This window comes from Copadichromis virginalis, linkage group LG15 (genome assembly GCF_057382275.1).
Source record: "Copadichromis virginalis isolate Kocher_CV1m ecotype Utaka linkage group LG15, C_Virginalis_male_GT1.1, whole genome shotgun sequence".
Lineage (NCBI taxonomy): Eukaryota > Metazoa > Chordata > Actinopteri > Cichliformes > Cichlidae > Copadichromis > Copadichromis virginalis.
The window spans coordinates 15,507,893-15,532,104 of record NC_140632.1 but is presented as its reverse complement, the minus strand read 5'-3'; the positions used below and the strand labels follow the sequence as shown (position 1 = coordinate 15,532,104).

Genomic DNA, 24,212 nt, shown 5'->3' with positions numbered 1-24,212 from the left:
CCATGTGGCTGGCATTTCTGATGTTTAGAGATTACTGCGCCCTGAAAAACTGCATCCTGCAATACAGCTGCTGTGCATCTGTCTGTGAGCGTGCCTGTCAAGGAGAGGAATGAGGAAAAAGGGCCGGCCAATCACACAACAGGCATGTGATCCCGTCTTGCCTAGAATGACCGCCATAGATCTGCAAATTTGAAAGCCGCAAGTCTGAAAACGTTGCATAATATCAATAAGGGAAATCTGTAAAAGATTTGTTTTTGTGATGACAAGACATCTTTTCTTCATAACTTGTGTGCAGCTTTGTGTAAATGTTTTGGGTTTTTTTTCCTTTTGATCCCTCAAAAATAGGTTTACAACACAGGAAAGTAACGAGGTTTTTTTGCCAACAATTTTGAATAAACTAACCATTTTGTCTGCAACGTTTTAGTTAACTGGTTCTTTTGGAGCGCTTTTCTACTCTACTTGAGCACTCAAACCACCTCTATACAACATGCCTCATTCACCCATTCATACAAGCAATTTTCTAAGTGCTTTCTATCTTTCCCTGATGAAGACTTTTTAGTCGATATGCGTAGGTCGTGCATTTCCTTGCTTCTAGTTTTTTATTAGATATTTTTAAATCTCAGCAAGTTTTTTAGTCATTTCACCCTACTGATGAGCACCTGTTTAGAATATTTGTAAAAACATGGCAGCGCTTCATCTCTTTTCTTTACTCACACTCCAAAGGATGTATCAGAGAGAAACTTGAAGAAAGTATTTTGCCCAAGGATACTTTGGCATGCAGACTGCAGCAGCCAGCGATCAAACCACCAACCTTCCAATTAGTGGATGACCTGTTTTACCTTCTGAGCTACAGCCACCCCAAATGGGAAAATCTTCACATCACCAGGAGTGAAATCTCAAAAGGTTCTGCTTGAAAAACCACTGAAACGACCAGATAAACACTAAATACATAAAAGCAAGCAGTGATGTTTTGTTTGTTTTTATGAACCATTAATCGCTTCGTTTGTCAAAGATATTTATAGTTATTTAAAAACAATAATTTAATAACCAAACGTAGATTGCCAAAAGCATTCATTAACTAGTGCAAATCAGAGCTGTAATACAGCAACACACATACTTACACGATTAAAATAACTTTACCATCTGTAACTGATTTTAATTTTCTACACGTTTTAGTCTCGGGGTATCAGTGTGCAATAGATACATTGCAGGCTACAAATGTGGAACTGCACACAGGAATGCAGAGCATGACAGGTTAATATGAGATAGTCCTGCACAGTAACTAAAGGCCTGCATTCTGCTTTAGTTAGGAAGGTACACACAGAAAGCTCCCAGGACATATGACCCTGTGAACGCTGACCCCCATCCTGCTGCTAAGTGATGTGCCTGAGGTGCAGAGTGACCGAACGGGAACTATCACAACAGTCCGATTAATCACTGCATGACTGCCAGTGTCACCCGGGTAATGGCCGGCAGATGTTGGCAAACACTACTGCCGGGTCTAATCCAAAGCCAAAAACATGCTGGCCTAAAACTCTTCCTATAGCTGCTTCTGGGAGACAGAGCAACACACACATAGATAAAACCAAATCTCAGTCCCTTCAGTTGTAACTTTCTAATCTGCAGACTGTCTGGCCTCCTGCTACAGGCGGCTTAATCTCACTGCTGTCTGCATGGAAAACACATGGGAGAGCATTGATCACTGTGGACTTACTTTGTGGGGGATCAATGATAATGCCATCATTACCTACAGCTGAGCTGCAAGCTGGTTTGGTGTGAAGCACCTAAAGAGCTGTTATTGTAGCCATTTCCATTTGTGGGTTTTTGCAGAAGAGATGTAACAGTGCGCCACATAAAACACTGAGACGCAGCGATAGCGGCATGCCTGTCCTTGCCTTCACCTTATACATCACGGTGTGCACTTACAATGTTACACAAAGCCACTTTGCAACTCTAACTGAATGGCCGCAGGCAGCAAATGTCATAATTATTCACATTGATTTTCCATTATGATGGCTAATCACTGTATATTATAGTACAAATATAACATTACTCAAGTAGAAAATCAATATGCATTTGATATGCAATCCATTCATTTTTCAGAGGATGAAATCCTCTGATGCAGTTAAACCAGGAGTTCTGTAGTCTTCTCAAGGGAAAGGAGAAGCTCAAGCACAGCTGATGACCCAGATAAAAAAAACACTCTTGCTCAACATGGTGTGCAATGAGCAACCAACGACTCAGTCAGCAAATTGCTGGTCAGTCCTATGAATAACACAGAATGTGGGAGTCCAGGAGAGTTAATTTGATTTAGAGGAATAAAAACTGGTTTGATGCAGGACTGGTTTTTATATTAATCCAGATCAATTTCACAGCTTGAGACAAATCAGGAAACAAAACCTTAAAAAAAAAAGTGGGACAGAATCTATGTTGTGATGCTTGCAAACATTCTGCAATTCATCGTGTGAAATTAACAAACGTATTCATGTGAGGTGAAAAGAATGACAGCAGCAGGTGCTCGGCTCAGAGCCTGAATGAAGAAGTGGGGGTGCTGCTGGCATTTGAGGGCAAGAGCTTGTATAAATGTTTGAACAGTCTCTGCAACCTGGCAGTGCTTTTTGAGACGGTCCGGAAATTCCTTTAAGAAACACAGAACACAGACAGCAGTGACATTCGGCTATAACAGGTTTTTACTTGGCTACAATCGGTCCGACTCAAGGACCACATCTCATGAGTGGGGGGGGTGACACGGAGGAAGGCTGCTGCTGGAGCAGCTGGTGAATGAGTAAAAGCTGAAGTTTCTGAGGAATGACATATCCTGCAACAAAGTCGAGAGCGAGGGTTTTTTTTCTGCCAGCAGATGACGAGTCTGACAGACAGCGAGAAGAAGTCATAGATTCAAGGGCAGAAGGAAATATTTAACTGCCTGTATTCTCTTGCAAAAGGAGTTTGGATTATTTTTTCAAATCTAAAGAAAACAAGTTGTTTAGCAGTTATGTTGCACAAGTTTTGCACAAGTAAATGTTCCAATGTGGGATTTTTATTCAGTTAAATGTTAAAAATCAAATCTAGTTCATGAAAAAAGTATAAATCCAATGAATTACTTATTATTCCATTATGAATCCTTATATTAAAGGAATAAGTAATAAACCTGGCCACTCCTGTAGAAAAACGCCCGGTTACACCGCTGTCAATGACGTGAAATAGCTGAGCCTGTTGTTTCCACAGCTTGCAGTATACTTAAAAGACAATGTTCAAAAATAACACCGCTCAAGGACAAAGTTGCAATGCATCACACAATACAGTAGGCTACAGTATCTCTCTAGTTTCAGCCACTTAGCACATACTGCAGCAGTGTGAAGCTTATATGCACTGTAGGACCGGGACCACTTATTGTAAAAATGATCTAAACACCTTACCTTACAGTAGAGCTCTGAGGGGGGAATCGAGTTTATCATATTTGCATTTCATTTTACTACTTGTTATTTTCCTAGCTGGGGAGAATATGTAAAAGGTCAAACAGTGTTTCTTGTCACTTTAATGCATCGCTAACATACCACTGTAGTTAAATACTAGGCAAAACCGAAACCTTAATTTAAATGTACGCAGTTCTAGCTTACTGGGCCAGTAAGAACAGGTCTTCGAAGAACACGCTTCTGCACTTGAGAAAAGCTTAATGCCTGCTGGGACTCCAGGTTATCCTGATGCATTACTCTCTCCTTAAGGGGCTTTGGGCTCATTGTGCTTGCATACTACCTTTCCCATAATTAATTGTAATTTCATCGAGGAGTTCGAAGCATGGCATTCCCTGTGGAGGTGATGGGGTGGTGGGGAGGTGGAGGCAGCTGCAGGAAAGGCACAGTGGTAGGGCTGTGTGAGGGGAGCAGCTGTTGTAGCCATGGATCACAGCTCATCTGCAGACAGCTGACAGAGGCATCTCAAGGACTTTTATCACTAGCATGTTACAGAAATAACTGTAAGGCACTCATAGGAGTTATGACAAGACAAGAGTACTTGATTAAAGCTAGCAATTGATGGTCCTATTTAAATTGCTGAAGCTACTTGATGAGTAGCATTAAACCTTGCTTGAAATATTTCATTTTATTTCATTTGTGATGTTTGCTGTTTCATTTTGTGGTTGTAAATATGCTTCCAGAATAAGCACATAACAGTGAATGATGTTGCAACTTTATGTGGTTTAACAATTATAAAAATCACACCGATCCCAAACTAGTTCATACTCCACCTACCTCTGACTATTATCTTCGTCTTCTTCTTTCAGCTTTTCCCTTTAGGGGACACCACAATGGATCATCTGCCTCCATCTCACCCTATCACCTCTGTCCCACCAACCCTCTGCATGTCTCCTTTACTACATCCATGACTTGTCTCTGTGGTTGTCCTTTTCTCCTCTTGCCTGGCAGTTTCACATTCAGCATCCTTTCCTAATAATGCCACCATCCCTCCTCTGCACATGTCCAAACCATCTCAGCCTCTCTTCTTTGGCTTTGTTTCCAAACTGCTTAACCTGAGCAATCTTACATACCAGACTATATAATATATATATGAAAGCCTATTAATGACTTCTTCATGTTCCAAATGCATATCATAAGGCATTACTCATATACTGTGCATGCAAATGAAAAATGATCAGACTTTTCTCTTTTATATTAGTAGTGTCTTTCCACAAATGGTTTGGGTGAAATTCTGGGGTATATTTGCCAAATGTCTAACATATTTTATTATTATCATCATCATCATCATTCTTATTATCCTGTCATCTACAATCTAGTAAACAATCCTCACATTCTTTTTTCACCCCAAAGTGAGCCCTGATGCTTCCCCTAATTCATTGTGTTTGATTTCATACGGTAGTCAGATGTACTTTATCTCAGTTTTAGACAGGTCTGTTGCTAGCAGAGGATCACACTAAGCACAATGAAAGCCCAGATGCTGCAGATCAAGGACAAGAATGCTAGCCATCAACTTCATCCAAGACAATGGAGCTGAAGTTCATCTGGAACTGATTATATTGTTGTTTGTTTGTCATAGAGTACTTGACAAATAAAATATCTGAAGATGAGAAACAAAAATATTTCTGCTTAATATTTCATTTAAGAGAGCCACACTCATGGACACATTTCTTACCAACCGCAACTGTCACAAATCAATCTAAATCTGTTGAAAAGCACTGTAGGGGTAGGCTAAACACTGCTAAATTATGCAACGCAGTTCAACACCACCACAAGCGACACCCTCCAAGATGATCTTACAGTTGAAAAAAAATTGCCTCTCACTGGCAGGATTCCTGCAATAAATCCTTACTTTATGAGTTTTACAATCTTCAGTTTGTGTTGCAGAGAGACTGCAGTGATTTTACCAAGGTATTCTCATCAAAAACACAAAACAAAACAAAAAACCCCACCAGTTACTGAGTGTGTTTAACATACATATCATAAACAGAGAAGCTATTTTTTGGAATATGCACCTCTTCCACACCAAAAACCATGCAGAAACATTTCTGACTGTACACCAACTTAAGGATGAAATACTTTTCCACACTGCTCTATGAACTGAAAACGGTTCAGTGGATACTCATTTCTTCCCTCTTTCATTATCAAATAATGCTGAGGAAATGACAATGAGGCCGTTATCACTATGAGGGGTATCGGTGCGATGATCGCCCAGAGAAGGAGCAATTAATTTCGCCCTCCGTGTGGATCACCTCCTACTCCGTACATAATGTATGGGTGCGATGACCTTTATATATCCGTGTGTGCATTAAAAGAGACGGAGACAAACAGAGGCAGACAGAAAATCCACACTAAACTGCCCTCTTGTTTGCAAGCGAATATCACTAGGTCTAATCATGAGTATTTATAACTCTGCTGAATACCATTTTGCGCAGACAGACACAGACAGAGATGTAGATAAACAGAAAGAGACAGAGAGTGATGACCGGGGAAGGGGCGGGAGAGGAGGAATGAGTTCATGACAGATGGGCCTGGGTAACTTCCAACCTCCAAAGCTCCTGCAGTATGACAACGATTACACACGAGCCTTAAAAATAAATAAATAAATAAAAGTCCTGTGTCCTTTCTGGAGTGCACATATTTATCATTTAAGAGACAACCTAGAGTAAATCTCACATGAAATGTGCAAATATCACCCACATGATCGAAAGACCCTACACCGGTAATGTAGACCAACATCTGCGAACATCTTCGGTGACCTAGCGCTCGGAGAGCGATAAACAAAATGAATCGTTCTGCCTTTGCAGGAGGTGCTAATCTGTCAGTGAAGCCTCTGCTGTTTAACTGCTGTGGCACGAGCTGCCCCGCAGGGGTGAGGCACGGAGAGTCTCTCGCCGTGGTGGTGAGAATTGCGAATGTGAGAGCCAATTAAAGACAAAGCAGACATAGAGACACAGAGGACTCCTCCATTTTTCACCACACAATAGCTCACACATTTTTTGTCTAATGAGTTTCAGCTTCCAAAAAGCCTCCAAAGAGATCCTCTGACATCTTTAATTTTTATTTGGCCTTTTTTTTCCTGCCAGAAATTCGCACAGTAGGCAAAAATATAATCATGTATTCTTCGGTTTCCCAAAACTGGTTAGTTAGCTTTGTTACTTTGCTCCTTCCTGAAAACAAAGGGCAGAGTTGGCAGAAAAACATGAAGCTGGTTTTTGTCGCTTTCCTTTAATTAAGGTTCCAGTTTTATTGCTTTTTGAAAACACGTATTCATGATGCTGGACAGACTCTCTTTGTACACAAACTCAGACAAAATAACGTCCAATTTAATGTAGAGAAAAAGATTTTAAAAATACAACAAAGAATTAGAGTTTGCTACAGAGGACAGGAAGGAGAAGTGAATGCGCTCAAGTTACACTGAATCCACATTCAAACAGATGCATGAGATGAGGTGCCTGCTGAGCAAAATTCAGGCGAGATGCGCAACTAATTCTTCTTGAAGTGGTATGAAAAGCAGTATTTGACAATTTTCCTTTGGCATTTCCTCTTCCCCAACAGCACGGTCATGCTTTTTATGTTAAAATTGTATTTACTTAGGAGCTGAGTGTTATCTAGAGCATCTATTGGTTCACATACTCCAGCGTCCTTCTGCGGTCTCTTTGCACAAAGAGTTTCCCAGATATTGTTTTGTATCGAGAATTGTTGTGAAACTAAAAGCTTAGACTGACTGTGACATACAGAATTGACTGGGTTTTTCACAGTTATTGCTTTATCCACAGTGCAGACAATATCTGACTGTGACAGAGAGGAGACAAGCTAAGGGAGAAAATTACATCTACAGAGATAAAAGATAAACTATAATTTGCTGTCAGTTGCCTCCGGATTGCCAAAGGTCTCTCACCCGGTCGGCTTTCAGCAGCGTGATGGAGGTGTCAGTTTGTTGCCTGTGCCAGACAGGCTCCATTGTCCAAAAATCACAAGCCGGTCTGGGCTCAAATCCCAAAACAACAAACTTTTGTCCGCAACCACCTGCGAGTCTTTAATTGCACTTCTTTGTTTTTCCATTTGAAATGCATTTGAAGCTCATGCCAAGCCCATGTATTTATAAAACTTTTAAAAAGACTTTGAAGAGTAATCATGTCAGATCTGGCAACCTGCGATCTCTATGGAAAAATATATATTTTGAAACGGTCTGGAGAGTGGTTGCTGGAGGTTGTTGGCTGCTGCTGGATGAAATTGGTTGCACGGTCACCTGTAGTTTGCATGGAAGTCACATATTTGTTTTCAAACACTTGTAATTTACTCTCTGAGCGGCATTTGAATTATGAAAATTGTGACATACACCGACAACAGAAAATTTTTGCCTTTAAAGTAAAAACTGTGCCATACTGCTACAACCAACACGCTTCAGATAAGATAAGATAAAACTTTATTAATCCCTCGGGTGGGTTCCTCTGGGAAATTCGGTTTCCAAAAAAGCACAGCACCGACAGAAGTTACAGAGTTACAGAATATTATATATACACACACATATATAAATAAAGAGACATATATAAATAAAATATACAAAGGGGATAAATAGAATAAATAGGAATAAAAAATAAAAATAAAAATACAAGTGAAATTGCACATTTGGCACAAGTTTTACTTTGAAGGCAAACATGCTTTGGGTGCCTAGAAAAGCGCTATATAAATCCAATCCATTATTATTATTATGCTCTTGTTTCTGGTTTGTGTTGCACTTTTCATAGGTTCACTATGACTTGGTGAATGGTTTGCAAGTGTTTGCAGACAAGCTGGGGTCTTCCAAGCAAATTAATGGTAACCAGTGTAATCTGCTTACAACCAAAGGAATTGTATACGTCTTTGTGACCAAATGCTACAACTGTTCGTCAACCAATCGAGGAATCCACTTTTTTTTTTTCTTAAGACCAGTGGTTCTCAGGTGGTCTACAACCAGTCTCTAGCTGTGTGTGACTTAAATAAGCAGGAATTGTGATTATGACTTTTGCCACTGTACAGCCTTACTGGGGCTTACTGGTTGCATGGATTAATCAATGTTTTTTTGAGCTTCTAGTGCTGCCAGAGGTCTGAACAACAAAGCAGGATTTGAGCTTATCTAAGTAACTTCAGGCTTAACGCTTGGTTTTCTTTACTGTGAAGGTGATTCCTTTCTTACCAGGGTACATCACCATGATAACATATCATGCAAATACAATTTGCTCTGGAGCAGGCTAGACTCCAGATTTAAGATCAACAAGAATGAAATCACCACCTACTGACCAATCAATGCTCTGGAAAACAGCCTTAGCATTCTGGGAATACCTTAAACAATCTGTACGCAGATGGTATGAGGATTTAATGTTTTTGAATATTTTCCAATGTCTTTGCATGTCCCTGCACCTATATTGCACATAGACTAAGCCTACATTTGAACTGAATTTAGTTTTTCTTTTATCTTTACACTCACAGAGGCTGCAGCAGAAAGAATAAAAACTAAAACTATCCTTTAAACATGAATTTAATAAAACCTTAATCATAACCAATACCTCAATAGTAGCTCTTTTTCAGTCTTACTGACCAAAGCACTTAAAACGCACACTTTAAATACTATATTATCCACACTGCTCTTCCACTCATACACGCACTCCTGCTTGTGCTTTGACTGCAGCAGCAGCTGCTGTATAATTTTAACTTCCTTTGGAAAACCAGCCGCATTACTGCCTTACATATATCCATGTTTGTGATTGGTCAGAGGATGACAATGCCATCCCTTGCATGTGAATGCACAGAAGAAACTCTAGGTTAACTTAATGAGTTGATAACCAGCTTCACGTGACTGCGTATGCTGATGACATTAGTAAGGGACGTAAATCTAGATAACGAGAAGATACCCTAGGTGTAGGGCTGCCACGATTAGTCGACTAGTCACGATTACGTCGACTATCAAAATCGTCGACGACTGATTTAATAGTCGACGTGTCGTTTGAAGCTTTGTAAGATCACAAAAGACGCAGGAATAAGTAGTAGGATTTAAGAGTGTAATAACGGACTGAAACAGAAGATGGCAGCACTGCATGTATAAGGATGCCAGCTGCCATTAAACCCCGAAGAAGAAGAAGCTGTGTCCCAGAATTCATAGCGCAGCCCAGCGCAGTTGTCAACAATGGCGGCAGCTAGTTCGTTTTAATATTACTCTTATTATTCTTTCTGGGTCACAAAATAAACGTTTAACATATTTTCAGGCGAGAATGTAACTGTATAAATCTCAAATATCTGCTCAGTTTATCAAGACACCACATATTTTCAAAAGCGCTCCGACGTTTTCGTTTTCTGTTACCCACTAGCTCGATAGCTAGCCGGGGGCAAGGCTCACTAGAGCCGCTGAGAACACCGGACTCCCTGCAAATCGTTTTCAAAACCACCAGGTTAAATATATATAAGTCACTTAGATAACTTCAAAATGTTATTGTCTTTTTTTAGTGTTTTATTTGTTCCTGAGTAAATTGGTTTGGCTGAGATTAAAGTTATAGTTTTTACACAGCTGAATAAACATCAAGAAGACAGCTGATTATCAGAAGTGTGAGATGCTCGAGAATACACTCCGGTGTCCCGTCATATTTTAGATAGCAAGGAGTTTATTAAACTTCACCGAAACAATCTGCAAATTTCATTAAAATTTAATAAACTATGATCTTGTCTTTATTTTTAGTTAGCACATACCTTAAACACTTAAAGCTGTAAGCTAATGATAGTTATATAAGAGCAGATGCTGCTGGTGCAATAAGCTGTACGTTTTACGTCCAATGGATGCATGATCTGATTAGTCGACTAATCGCAAACATAATCGGTGACTAGTCGACTATCAAAATAATCGTTTGTGGCAGCCCTACCTAGGTGTGTTGAATTTTCTTCTTTGCGCACAAAAAATGTGGAGGACTCTCACTGGTATTTTCTTTTAAAATTCACTTCTGTAATATTACAAATGAGTAGCGCTGATTCATCAATAATTTTTTTGTTAGACCCAGAATAATGAGAACTTCTGTCAGTCTCTCGAGTGATGAGCAAAGTCGGTTCTAAGAAAAGAAACTTTCGGGAAACCAAAGTTCAAACCGTCTTTTCATCCTCTAAGTAACGACGCGTCTAAATGACACATCCCTGTCCCTTGTCAAGCTACACTGTCAAACCTCGTCTTTACAGGGAAGTTCTGTGCTTGAATGCCTGCAACTGGTATTTCACCCATTCATTACCAAAAATCTAATTACAGGCTGCCACATGGTACTCATTTAAACATTTGAGTCTGCATAATTACTTTAGTCAGAGATGAAATAGGACAGAAGAGTCTGAGGCCACAAACAAGCCTCTCATGCACTCTTCCTCCTGGCAGAATCTAGTAAAATCTCACGCTAAATGGAAACTACTAAAAATAACTTTAACTCATTATATGTGGCCTCTGTATATTTCTCACCTTTGTATTTATACTGTTCACTTCACATTTATACTCTTATCTTCAGCCAAAATAGTACAGAATCTCTCAGTTTGTGGGTTTTTTGGGGGGTCCAGGTGCTTCATTATCCATTTCCTGTTAAAGCCACGCAGATTTATAATAAAATAAGTATTCATCTCATTAATCACCATCTTAGAACATTTCACAAGCCCAGATGTCACAATTTTGAAAAAGGCATGGTTGACCCCAATTAGTCGCTTTGGCTCTTATCACACTTTATCTGGAGCAAAGTGAATCCAGCCGTCACAACTACACAAAGTTCAGTCTCTCTGTGTTACAACAGTTCGTCCGAGGCAGGAAGAAGAATGAGGGCAGAGAAAATGAAAGAGTTTTTTTGTATTCCAGAGTGGAAACTGCTTCTCTGATTGAACACATGTCAAGTTCACTGCCGCAGAGGCTCTGGTGTGTCAAAAAACCCTCTTTTTCCTCAAAGAAGCAACATCTAAAGTAAAGCTGTGTAACATACACCAAAGCACAGGGAGTTCCAAATCCCGATTTTCTCTATGTATGCTGAATATATTATAGGACAAAAAAAAAAAGAAGCATTTTGTGGATTATGCTTTCTTTCTTACTGAAGTTAAACTGACTTATAAGACCGACACCATTAATGTCAGCGGATTAAACATGAAGCAACAAATGCGGCTGAATGAGTTAATTAATGCTGGGAGCTAGCTTATTTTATTTTATTTTTACGTTTAGACAAGTCTGGCACCGACTGGTGAAAAGTTCGGCTGCTGACGTGAATGACTGATTGTGTCTAGGAGGTGGGGTCTTTATGCTAACCTTAAGGAGAGATGTCTGACAACCTTAAAAATTACTTTCCTTATTAAATTATAGCATTCCATTTGGTATTCCTTTTCCATAGCCTTGCAGCTTTTAAGACTTTGTGGTTATGTATATATAACCGAATGCAATTATTCACAGTTGGCTTCAACTTTGTTACTTTTTAATTAGTTTGTCTCAACACAGATACAGCAGACCTACTTTTATCCTGTTAACAAGTAGAGAAAGTAGGTGAAGAAGGGGAGATGATATTGCTTGAACTTCCTTTCAGTTAATTTGTCCAATAAACGTAAACCCAAACTGATGCCAATTGTAGCAGGTTTGTAGTTGTTACATTGATATTTAAAATCATGGAGTGAGTCAATGGGTTTAACTCATTCACTGCCAATGGCTGGCAGTGAATGAGTTAATATTAGGCTTTTGCAATGCTAACGTCAAACAACAGATATCTTTATAAACCCAAGCAGAATACCATCCAATTCTCTGTTAAGCTTACAGAAGTCAACAACACCGTTGTGAGCTGACACCACACAAACACATTATGTTTACATTATTATCAGCGCAGCTCCTGCATCATTCATAGTAACAAATGCAAGCAGTAATTATAATTGCTGCACCAATCCAAGTTTTTCCATTTCCAAACCAACACAGACGCTTTGATTACTACTGATATCGAGCACAAATCTGATAACAGTATTCAACTAATACACTTGAAATCCATCCTTTAAGTTTAAGTAATATAAAATATTACACATTTTTGACAAATTTACTTAATATGCCTAATTTTTTGGACTAATTCTCTCAAATTCTTAAATCAAGGAGAGTCCATAGGTTTATGCTTACTATTGTTTTTTGCAGATGCAGGTTTCTCCTTTTTCTGCACCTTCTCTCTCACACAAACACGGTAAGAGATTGCACTGACTAATAAACCTTTATGTTACTCTTAGCGCAAGAGAGAGAGAGAGAAGCTAAAGCATCATCTCGTTGAAGTCCTTCAATCACTGAATAACTCCCCAGTTGCTGCGTCTTTGCCATTAGCTTCCTTCATGCTACATTAGCTGTCCTGCTAGCTGCTGCTGTCATGCGGCAAAGTAAACACAGAACAATAAACCACCAGCTTCAATTTCCCAAACCGCCCATCCTCAATTCCTCTTCTCGCCTTAGCACCTCCCACCAGAGATGCAAGTGGAGGAGGCGTGGTAGAGACACAAGGAGAGAGGGGTCGAGGCAACATGCACTTAACTAAATAACATATCCTCTCCTTGGAGCAGTCACTTTAGAACAACCCAAGTGCATCATAAATAACTTTGTTATAGCTGCAACTACAGCTGTATTTTATGATCTCAGATTTAACTGTACTAATATCATGTTTTATACTTAGGAAGACTTTTCATTATACAACACAATATGGCATAATCAGATAAAACATTATCATTTAAAAAAAAATTATAATGATCACAGAAACAGTTAAGGGCAAAAAAATGTATCATCCTAAATAATTGGAATAGTTATTTGATGAGTCCTTCTCCTGCCGTGGTTTGCCATGTGTGCCGCGCCTCGTTATGCCCTTTAGGGAACATAGCATTCTGAGATTGATTTCTGAGCTACAGGCTGGAGAACTGAGAAAACAATCAGGCACAAATAAATTAAATGGAAAAAAAAAAAAAATAGAACTGAATTGAACAGATCAGCACGTTGTCAGCATCAGGCCAATATCCTGTACAAATATCCAATGGGTGCATTCCCAGTAAAAATTATCAATACTGATCAAAATGAGCAAAAATGTTGTGACAATATTTTTTAAGCTGCATAGTGATTAAGTCACAGAGAGAGATCAATATCATCGACTTAATCTGAGGGATCTCCATGTGGCGATGGACAGCTGTCAGCAGAGGATCTGCAGATCATCTGTTATTCCTTTGACCAAAAGTTGCTCTTACATTATCACGTGCTACATGCGTTTAAAGTTCTGCCATAATCAGATTTTTTTTTTAAATCTTTTTCACTGCAAAATTAGAATTTATCATGCACTAACAAAAATCTATGCAGGCGTCCTGGTTTGTGGCAAACATAGATAAAACAAAATCATTACTGCAGTAGTAATCACACCTCTGCTTCTTTAACATCTACCTTAAAGAAGGCCATTCTTTAACCCTCATTTAGTTTTCATTGATGCCTGCAAGCCCCTGCTGCATCATTTGATTGTGACCTTTGGCTATTTTATAAATGTAGTGTTACATCCACCAACACGATTTGAAAGATTTCTCCCTCTCAGTCTGCCCTCGCAAAGTTGCGGACAGCCATCCACTCTGAACAGACTACAAATGGAAGTATGCCTCCAAATATTTGCTTGACGACTGAGTCTTATTGTGAGGTCTCTGCCAGTTCTCTCTCCCAGCATCAACACCACTCTTTGCCAGGGCTGCAATATCAACAATTGGGCTAAAGCCATAAATAGGACTAGTTTGTAAGCCTCAATAATCACATAGAAAAATAGCCTATGTCTGGCTGGAACTCAAAAGTGATTTAAATCCACTGAGCACTGTCTTTGCTCCATGAATATAACCAATTTCAGCACATTTCTCTTTGACAGTGTTGGCGTAAATATATTACGCCACTGACAATTCATTTTAAGACATAGAAGCTGTTTATGTCAAAACAGCTGCAGCTTTGAGTTAAACCCTGGAAATTATTGGCACTGTCAGACTGTAAATTAGGGATGTTCTTTGTTCTTAAACAGAGACTGGTGCTGTCTTTTTGTGATGCACTATGCTAAAGTTACAAGAAGTATATTATTTTTCAACTGATAAATTTCACACCAGCAGAATAGCTTAACATTGCAACGAACCAGGGACAGATGCACTTACATAACACAGGCACCAGCTACCAACCGTTTTTACTATTATATCATTAATTATCAATTAAGTGTTTAATCAAAGACATGTCTGAACTGAAGGTCAACAGTTAAAACACAACCCCAGCAATAAAGGGCTATACATACAAACAGCTAAACCTAATGTCAAGGCAGGTCCTCACGAAGTCATACATGCTCAAACCTGACTCCCCCACTATGAATACTTTCCAGACAGAACAGTCAGCAGATAACACAGCAAAATTTAGCACACAAATAGTAAAATCCTGCCCTCTCAACATATAACTCCTCCTGTTATCTTGCCATAGCAGTGGCTTGCCGTGTCCTCCCGAGAGCTCTTTCTCTCCCCCTTCCCGTGCAGGCTGGCGTAGACCATAACAGATTGACTCAGCCTGACAACAGCTGCCAGAAGCCCGCAAGCCTCATCCTCCAGACACTGATGGATTGTGGGAGGGGAGCCAGGGTGATTAGCCCCTTGACAAGGCTAAATTATTGCAGTGTACCACCCCAAAAGAGACTGCACCTGAGCGTCAATGTAGAGCTTTCACGCTACTTTAAGTCATGCTGTTAATGACTACTCAGCCTCACAATGGGCTGAACTCTAAAGCTACACTGATCAAAAAAAGGAAAAATCTTACCACGTGTATTAAAAAGTGAAGGAAATGTCTTCCAGACTGACAATCAACTTTTGCAATAAAGCAGTTATTTTCAACTGCTTCAGTCACGAGTGGCTCTTACAGTACCTTAAGGGTAACAATGAAATGACTAAGGTCCACTAGGTGTCCACAGTTTGCCCTGGCAGCTTCATTTAATCCCTGAAAGTGGTGACATCTCTCCCAGAGCTCCAGTTTGGTGACATCTCTGCATATCTTGTAGAGAATAACTTGGAGCAACAACAATCACTCTCAAACACTCTCGGTGAAGGTTTGCAAATAACTACCATTTAATTTCTAAACAGACAGACTGATTGCAACGTGTTGGCAATCAACTCATCAACACCACAACACTTTACAATAGAGGACTCAGATCGCTAGTTGCCAACTGGCAAGGTGAATTTGCAGGTAATTCGCAATCTTGCAGCAACTTTGTAACCATGTGTGGCAGAATTTCATCATTTCTGTTTCAAATCTATGAGGATCTGCCTGAACTCTAAAGGCAAGTAGTTCGTGTGAATTTCTGTGTATGCAGATAGGAACCATTTTCAAATTATCATCGTATTACCACAAAGAGATTGCATGTAGGGCTGCCACAAACGATTATTTTGATAGTCGATTAGTCACCCATTATTTTTGCGATTAGTCGACTAATCAGATCATCATCCATTGGACGTACAGCTTATTGCACCAGCAGCATCTGCTCTTATATAACTATCATTAGCTTACAGCTTTAAGTGTTTAAGGTCTGTGCTAACTAAAAATAAAGACAAGATGATAGTTTATTAATTTTTAATGAAATTTGCAGATTGTTTCGGTGAAGTTTAATAAACTCCTTGCTATCTAAAATATAACAGGACACCGGAGTAAATTCTGGAGCATCTCACACTTCTGATAATCAGCTGTCTGCTTGATGTTTATTTAGCTGTGCAAAAACTATAACTTTAATCTCAGCCAAACCGATTTACTCAGGAACAAATAAAATACTAAAGAAAGCCAAACAATAACATTTTGAAGTTATCTAAGTGACTTATATATCATGTTTAACCTGACTAGCGAAAGACGGCGGTGGGTTTGAAAACGATTTGCCGGGAGTCCGGTGTTCTCACGGCTCTAGTTAGCCTTGCCCCCGCCTAGCTAACGAGCTAGTGGGTAACAGACGTCTCCGAAAACGTCGGAGCGCTTTTGAAAATATGTGGTGTCTTGGTAAACTGAGCAGATATTTGAGGTTTACACAGCTACATTCCTGCCTGAAAATATGTTAAACGTTTATTTTGTGACCCAGAAAGAATAATAAGAGTAAAGTTAAAACTAACTAGCTGCCGCCATTGTTGACAACTGCGCTGGGCTGCGCTATGAATTCTGGGACACAGCTTCTTCTTCTTCGGGGTTTAACGGCAGCTGGCATCCTTGTACATGCAGTGCTGCCATCTTCTGTTTCAGTCCGTTATTACACTCTTAAATCCTACTACGCATTCCTGCGTCCTTTGTGATCTTACAAAGCTTCAAACGATGCGTCGACTATTAAATTAGTCGTCGACGATTTTAATAGTCGACATAATCGTGACTAGTCGACTAATCGTGGCAGCCCTAATTGCATGTAATTGCAAACCTGACCCATTCAATTATGCACGCTTATAAATCACTTCATAATCCTTACCCAATGCGCCACAGTCTAGCAACTTACAATCGTCACCTCGACTTCGCCTCAAAATTTATATTCAGTAGATAGATAGACAGAGACATAGACAGAAACAGATGGGAAACTATTCTCTCCACAAATGAAAAAGAGGTTTTCACTATTGTTTGTGCATTAGGTGTCTTGAAGTTTAGCTTAGCCTTCGGGTTATAGTCTCCCTCTCTGTCAAAATAAATAAATAAATAAAAAAAATAAATAAATAAAAATCCTCTGTACATTTCCTAGTTGCAGATTATATCTGACTTTATACAAAACTTGTGCAGTTTTACATTTTTTGAAATCCATGACCTTCACAATTTTTTACCTGAAAACAAAATATCGTGTGGTCTCTAAATCCTACATCATTAATGATCCTAATTGGGGATTTTATACGTTTATATAAATGTTTGAAATAACGATTTTTATGGAGCAGGGCGATAAAATACTTAAATCAATTATCATACAAAACTCTCCTAATTCGTGTCTTGAAACATGGTCAATATAACATCAACAGAACTCATTCCATCCATGTTTGGACAGACAACATGAAAAGAAAATGACAATCAGTATAACACAGATCTAAACAAATTTAAATAATATTTTAAACATTTATATTTGTTCAAATTCAATTATAACTCGTTTCTATAAAACTATTTCCAATTTCCAAAAGCTGCTACGAATCCTCTCCAACACACCGACTCAGTTTAATCTCCATCCTGAAGCCTCATAGTCGCTCTAAGGACGGGAACTGACTGCAAGTAGTCACAGCCTTACCCTACCCGTCTTCAAAACAACCATTTAAAAGGCAAAAGGATCACAAGTTTATTGTGCTTTATTTGTTGCAGTAATTTTAATCATGTCAAAGTCCCAAACTACTGTTTTCCCTAGTGTGACTGTAGTATTATTGGAGATGAGTGAGCCGAGAAATCCTACTGCTTGCAGGCAGTGCATGAAGAGCTGCTGTTTGCTAAGTAAAAGCAGGACTGTCATTCTGCTCTTTTCTCATTTTCTGAGCCGCTGCATCTGTTTTTGTCAGAAGCTTCACTCAAAACATTTACTTCTGTCTTCTAGTGCAAAGAAACCATTCTTCTGTGTTTCAATAAACAAATGGAACAAGCTGTCCATGGTTTATGTTGCCTAACTTTTCCTGCCGTTTAAAGAAGATTTAGAGGATGATGCAGAGTAGCAGAGCTCACTCCTCCATAGTGTGACCAGTCAGCTATTCAAGTAGCTCTAAACCTCTGCATTTTCTCTGACAAGAGCAGAATAGTTTGATAGAATCAAAGTCAAGAGGCACAAGCTCTATTTGATGATTCATCCAGGCCCTCATCACAAAATACAAGGCAATTAATGTCTTCAGTGTTTGAAAACCACAGCCGAACCCTCTCACTCTAGTGTGGTAAAAAACAAATCAGGACTGCCATAAAGAAGCACCTCCATCTCCTTCCACGGTATAATTATCATCGCGAGCAATCAAGCCAAATTCTGACCACTTTTCTCTTCATCACAGTCAGTGAGAAAATAACAACTGGGCCATTTCACAGCAGATATTTAGATATTTTGGCCTGCGATAGCAATCAGAAAAGCACAGGTGTCAGAATCTCAGTGAGCTGGCAAGGACATACCTAGCAGTCTGAAGCTGAGAAACAGAGACACCTAAACAGAATTCAAGAATTATTCATGTGATTTAATTAGCTGTCTAACATGGGGGTGGTCTCAAGTGGCTGAGCTGAAGGCAAATGGATTCCTTTTTTTTTTTTTTTTTACTGAAGATGTTTCACCTCTCATCCAATAAGCTTCTTCAGTTCTAACAGCTGATGGGGAGTATTGAACTTATAAAATAAGTCCAGCTGCCTACACAGGCGGCATCATAATAATAAACATCTGAACATTCATGAGCAAACCAAAACGAGTTACTCCTCACTGTCAGTGCAGCTCCCACCAGGAAGAGGATACTGTACCAAAATGAACTTCAGGCTTTTACAACAAACTTGGAGACAGGCCAGTGGAGAATGGGTTGGATGCTCATTCATACAGTGCTTTCTAGTCTTACTGACCACATATCAGTCTACAGTCATACAGCACTTTACTCTTTGTACTTAAGCCCTTCATCTACCTCACATCCTTGGCCAGTACAAAATTAATTTAACATCAATATCTTTGGATATGGATGGAAGCATGAGTATCTGGACAAAACCCATGCAGCCACAGGGAGAACCTGCAAACTCTATCGAGATCAGATGATTTGAGCCATGGGCCTCCTTGCTGTGAAATGACTGCAAACCAATGCAGCACCTTGCTGCCCAATTTGGGTGTCTGACCTCTTCCAGTGACAAAGCCGAGGCTGCTGCGCATCTAAGTACTAATAATTACAAACACTATGTCCCAAGTGAGTAACTACAGACTTATTTTAAAAAAATAACAAGTGTCACATTGTTAGTTTGGAAAATCCCATCAGCATCAGGGCCAGGAAACCTCACTCTGGTAGTGCAACCACTTTGCTGCTTTTAGAGCAACCAAACACACTGCACTGCTTTAAGGAAGGCCACATGTGCGTTTCCTGAGGTTGCTGGAGTTACCCTGCCTACATACGACTACCTATTTGCACACAGTGTATTGCACTCAGGTGTACTTTCATTAAAATGTGAAGTAATATAACATTAATGAATATTTTGCCCTGCCAGCCCTGAATAGAGTGCACAGAATGTAAACAGCTTCATTATGACTAGCTGACCAGCATTAGCATAAACACCGATAACGACTGTGGTTGTTCAGGTGCTTATCAATATTTCACTACTGACCAGTCTGGAACCTGGTTATACTGGTTCTCATACAGTAGGATTCTGCCAGATGCATTTGGTTTAAATCAAGCATATTCACTTCTAACCCAAACAGGATCCCATGCCAAAAAAAAAAACTCACTTCAAATCCAGAGCCTCATATTTTCATCTACAAGGTGACTCCCACCGTTCATAAGCAGCAAGTACTTCCCTGAAGCTCCTATATAACTATTAATCCTATAGCATATAATATACTGATGTAACACAGCTAATTTTTCACTTGAATGGCCACTAGACATGATCAAATTTAATAATGTGCACCTCAGGTATGTGTTTAACAAGCAAAGGATATTAGCAAGCATATTGTACCTTTTGGGAAATGCTAGTTTTAACACTGGTGTGTCTTGTGAAAGATGTTGATTGCTACTGTGTGTGACCACAAGAATAAGAAATCACCCAACCCCTCAAAAAATAAATAAAAACAACACGTGGCAGTGACACCTCCAAAAACTAGATAAATATCCTTATCCACAGAAGAACACACGCTGCCCTGTAATGCCCATATTCATCCACACTGTAGTCCAATCTAACCGTGTAAGTGTGGAAATTTCTAACCACACAAACAGCTGTTTGGTGAGATTTCAGCTTTTGGAGAGATCTTTATTGGCATTCTCTATGATAGATTTTGTGCTGCATCATCACAAAAACACATGTCTCTTTTGTTTATTATCATGATGCAAACACTTTAACAACCTGCTCTTGTTCATATCTCAGCACAGCAAGAAAAACATCAAGAGATGGAAGAATTCCTTCAAATAAAAACACTTCCTGTGATAACATCAGACACCGGCACTAACCGGATAGGAAGAAACTGCTGCCCAGTCTCAGACAGAACTCTAATAACACATGACAAATACAGACACGATTATCAATATTGGTTTTAAGATAGGGGAAAGTACATAAGCTCCAGGTGCAGTGTTCACAGAAGCCAATTTCCCTGCACTCTTCTTTCAGAATCAGAGTGTATTCAGCAGCTTTCACCAAGCGTCAAGTACAAATATGACATGTACTCAAACTCATTTGTCTTTTAAATATGATCTACTGACTTAAACGTAAAAGTAAACAAAAGGTATAATCTGATAATGCAATTCATTAAAGGCACAAATGAATTAACCTCACAGCTACAGCTCTACAACTCTGATACAGCAGCTATTAAGTGGAGACCTTGGGCAAAGACATGTGAGTGAAAACTGGTTCGCTGGTTATAGAAACATGCTTTAAAAGCACTGCCCCAGGCAGAAACCTAAGGCTTCCCAAAAACATGCCAAGCCTTGCCTTAATATCAGCTACAGGGCTTTATATTCCACATCTGCAAAGAGCTCACTCAGAGTGGGCTTACACTCACTGGCCACTTCGTTAGGTACAACCACTCATAAATGCAAATATCTAATTAGCTAATTACATGACAGCACCTCGTTGCATTCAGACATTTAGGCACGCTGAAGGTCAAACCAAGCATGTAAATAACTTCACTTTTTTTGCAATTCTCTGACTGGGAAAACATTACCTGGTCCTGGTCTCCATTTCTGCTGTGATTTTCAGGTGATAGAGACAAAATTTGGAGTAAACAACATGAAAGCTTGGATCTTTTCTGCCTTTTATCAATGGTTGATGCTGCTGGTTGTATAATGGAACACTGTCACACTCTGGTTGCCTTAGTACCAACAGATCATCGTTTACATGCCACAGTGTACCAGAGTATTGTTGCTCACAGTGTCCATCCCTGCCCTCCGGCAGGATAACAGTCTTCCTACATAGATCAAATCATCTCAAAGTGCTTAAACACAACAATGAATTTACTGTACTCAAATAACCCCCACATGTGCAGTCGACAAATCTGCAGTAACTGTGTGATGCTATTACTTCAATAAGGACCGAAATTACTCCCGAATGTTTTCCTCATCTTGTTAAATCCATGCCACAAAGAATTAATCGTTCAGAAAGCAAAGGCGGGTCCAACCTGGTACTAGAAAGGTGTAACAAAAGAAGATGCCACTGAGTGTAAGACAATACTCTGGAAAACTCCCTCACTGCTTTTAAAAAGTTTCATGCACTCAGTCTTAAACAATCACGTCCAGTTTTTTGTTTGAGCTCAGTTTAATTTTGTGGTTATCTGGCGAGTTTACGTAATTTTCGGTCTACCCTCGTTTATATAAACGAGATGATAGATGGCAACTGAGTAACGAATGCTGAGTTTAGGCAGCACATTAATTTTTCATATTTATTTCCTATCTTATTCATAGCCTTTTCCTTTTTTGTTTTCTTTAGGTCACGAGCAGTTGTCCAAGCATTTCACTACATATCGTACTGTGTATGACTGTGTACGTGACAAATAAAATTTGAATTTGAATTTGAATTTACTCATATTATGGGAATCAATACTAGTTAATGGGGTGGAACAGCCAGGAGATAAAGTCACTGAAAATAATATCTAAAAAGGAGAAAAAAGCCAACTGATTAAGTGGTTAAGATGCAGTCCATGACTTAAAGCCATTTTTAAACTTTTCCAATCGTTGTGTTAAAACTAAAAAATGTCATTATAATTGACTGCCTATTATAAAAGCAAATTATTATTTATTATTGGTGTGTAAACGATGACCGGTGAGATGCTGAAACTGTCGTCAGTATATTAACATGAAACATGAATATGAATTATCACGACTGACAAGCAGCTCGATGTTGAACTGACAGCGACATTTGTGACAATCTACACGCCATAAAAGTGGCGCAGGTTTTGCAGGTGACAATAAAAAAAAAAAACGGGGATTCAAATATTAAAGATCGAAATTTTTTCGGGGCAGCCCAGGTGGGTCATATTCAGACAACATTACAGCAAAGCCTCGAATACACCGGCTGTGTGCCGAGATCAAAGCAAAACATACTCACGACTAGCAGGGGCTACAGAAATCCACTCAACTACCTTTCGGGACTTTGAAAATTCACATCTAGGAACCAACGAGGACGGGAGGACATATTAAAGATGGCCAGGGGATTGCAGGGAACCACACAAGGGGCTACAAATCTCATCTCTCCAACTAGCTAGCGTGCTAGCCAGCAGTGGTCACAACAAAACGCATTTGCTCTGTACTACACTGGCAGACTGATGTTAGCTTCAGCGGCTACAACTCACCGGGATAGAGGAGTCCAAGATGTCCTAAAAAACTGAGTGAAAGGCGCCAGGAATATCTGACACACCGCAGAAATCTCCGTGTGCTGAATCTGCAGGTCTACAGTCTCGAGACAAGCCTGCGGTGTTGCAGCATTTTCATCTCGCACCGCTTCCAGCACCATTAAAAGCTGCACTGTTGGAACGACGGCTGGACAAACAGCGCCGACCGCACGCAGCAAAGCATTATGGGAAACTGTGTCGATGCTACGGTGCCGTCAAACGCTGGAAATGCAGTGAAACTGCGCCACCTGGTGCCGGCATTATGGACCATAAAAAACAGATGTCTTCTAACAGGTGAACGGTGAAGTGGCTTATAGTTGGCTATAGTTGGCCTATAGTTAATTAATTGTTCAACTGACGAGTTCATTAATTAGCAATTATTTGCCTTCATTCTTTTTCTTGTTTAATTTTTTTATTAAGCTATTTTATCACTGTTGTATGTGACTTTGTCCATTACCTATTGAGCCTTCAATGTGGGTCTATTTAGGTATCATAAAGTCAAATAAGGACTGTCAGCTGTGTACCAATCTGACTTCTGCACAACAGAACTGATGGTCCCAACCCCATTAAAAAGGAAAGAAATTCCACAAATGAACCCTGAGAACACTTCTGAACAAACTAGCAGGTGTAGAAGGCCCCTACTGGCCCATATCTATGGGACTGATTTTTCCTAATAACGCCCACTGAATAGAATGATAACATCCAAAGTGGGTGAAAAGGCCCACCTATGAAGTGAAAACCATTTTAGGTGACTACATCATGAAGCTCAATGAGAGAAGACCAAGGCAACAAAGCAAAGGATGGCTACTTTGAGGAGTCAAAAATATAAGACATATTTGAGTTACTAATCTATTTTGTATTTGCTGCATAATTCCATATATTTTGCTTCATATATTTGATGTCTTCAGTATCTATCAACAATGTAGAACGTTATAAAAAATAAAAAATAAAGAAAAAACATTAGCCTTTCTCTGTTGCTTCATTATCTTTTGGGAAAAACCTTTTTGTTTTTGGTAATTTTTTTGATTATTTTCCTGCCATCATATTGCTGTACAACAAAATTTTTTTTACAATAAACAGTTTTAATTATTTTTAAATTCACACTGGTTTACTTGAGAAGACGAAGAACAAGGAGAAGAGGAGAAATTGAAATAAATTGAATCAGGTCAAATCAAGCACACGTCTGTAGGTGGCGGTAAAGAGTCCGTTAGAGAACAAATCGACACAACATTCGTAG

General features: G+C 39.4%; 1 protein-coding gene across 1 annotated transcript in view; it reads right to left on the bottom strand.

Moving 5' to 3' along the window:
* extl3 (exostosin-like glycosyltransferase 3) overlaps positions 1 to 23,139 on the bottom strand; it is a 39,337-nt gene extending 16,198 nt beyond the window's left edge. The window contains exon 1 of the mRNA XM_085432153.1: positions 22,937 to 23,139. The gene's annotated coding sequence lies outside the window, so the exon portion shown is untranslated. The remainder of the gene's footprint in view (positions 1 to 22,936) is intronic.
* Between the last annotated feature and the right edge of the window lie 1,073 nt (positions 23,140 to 24,212).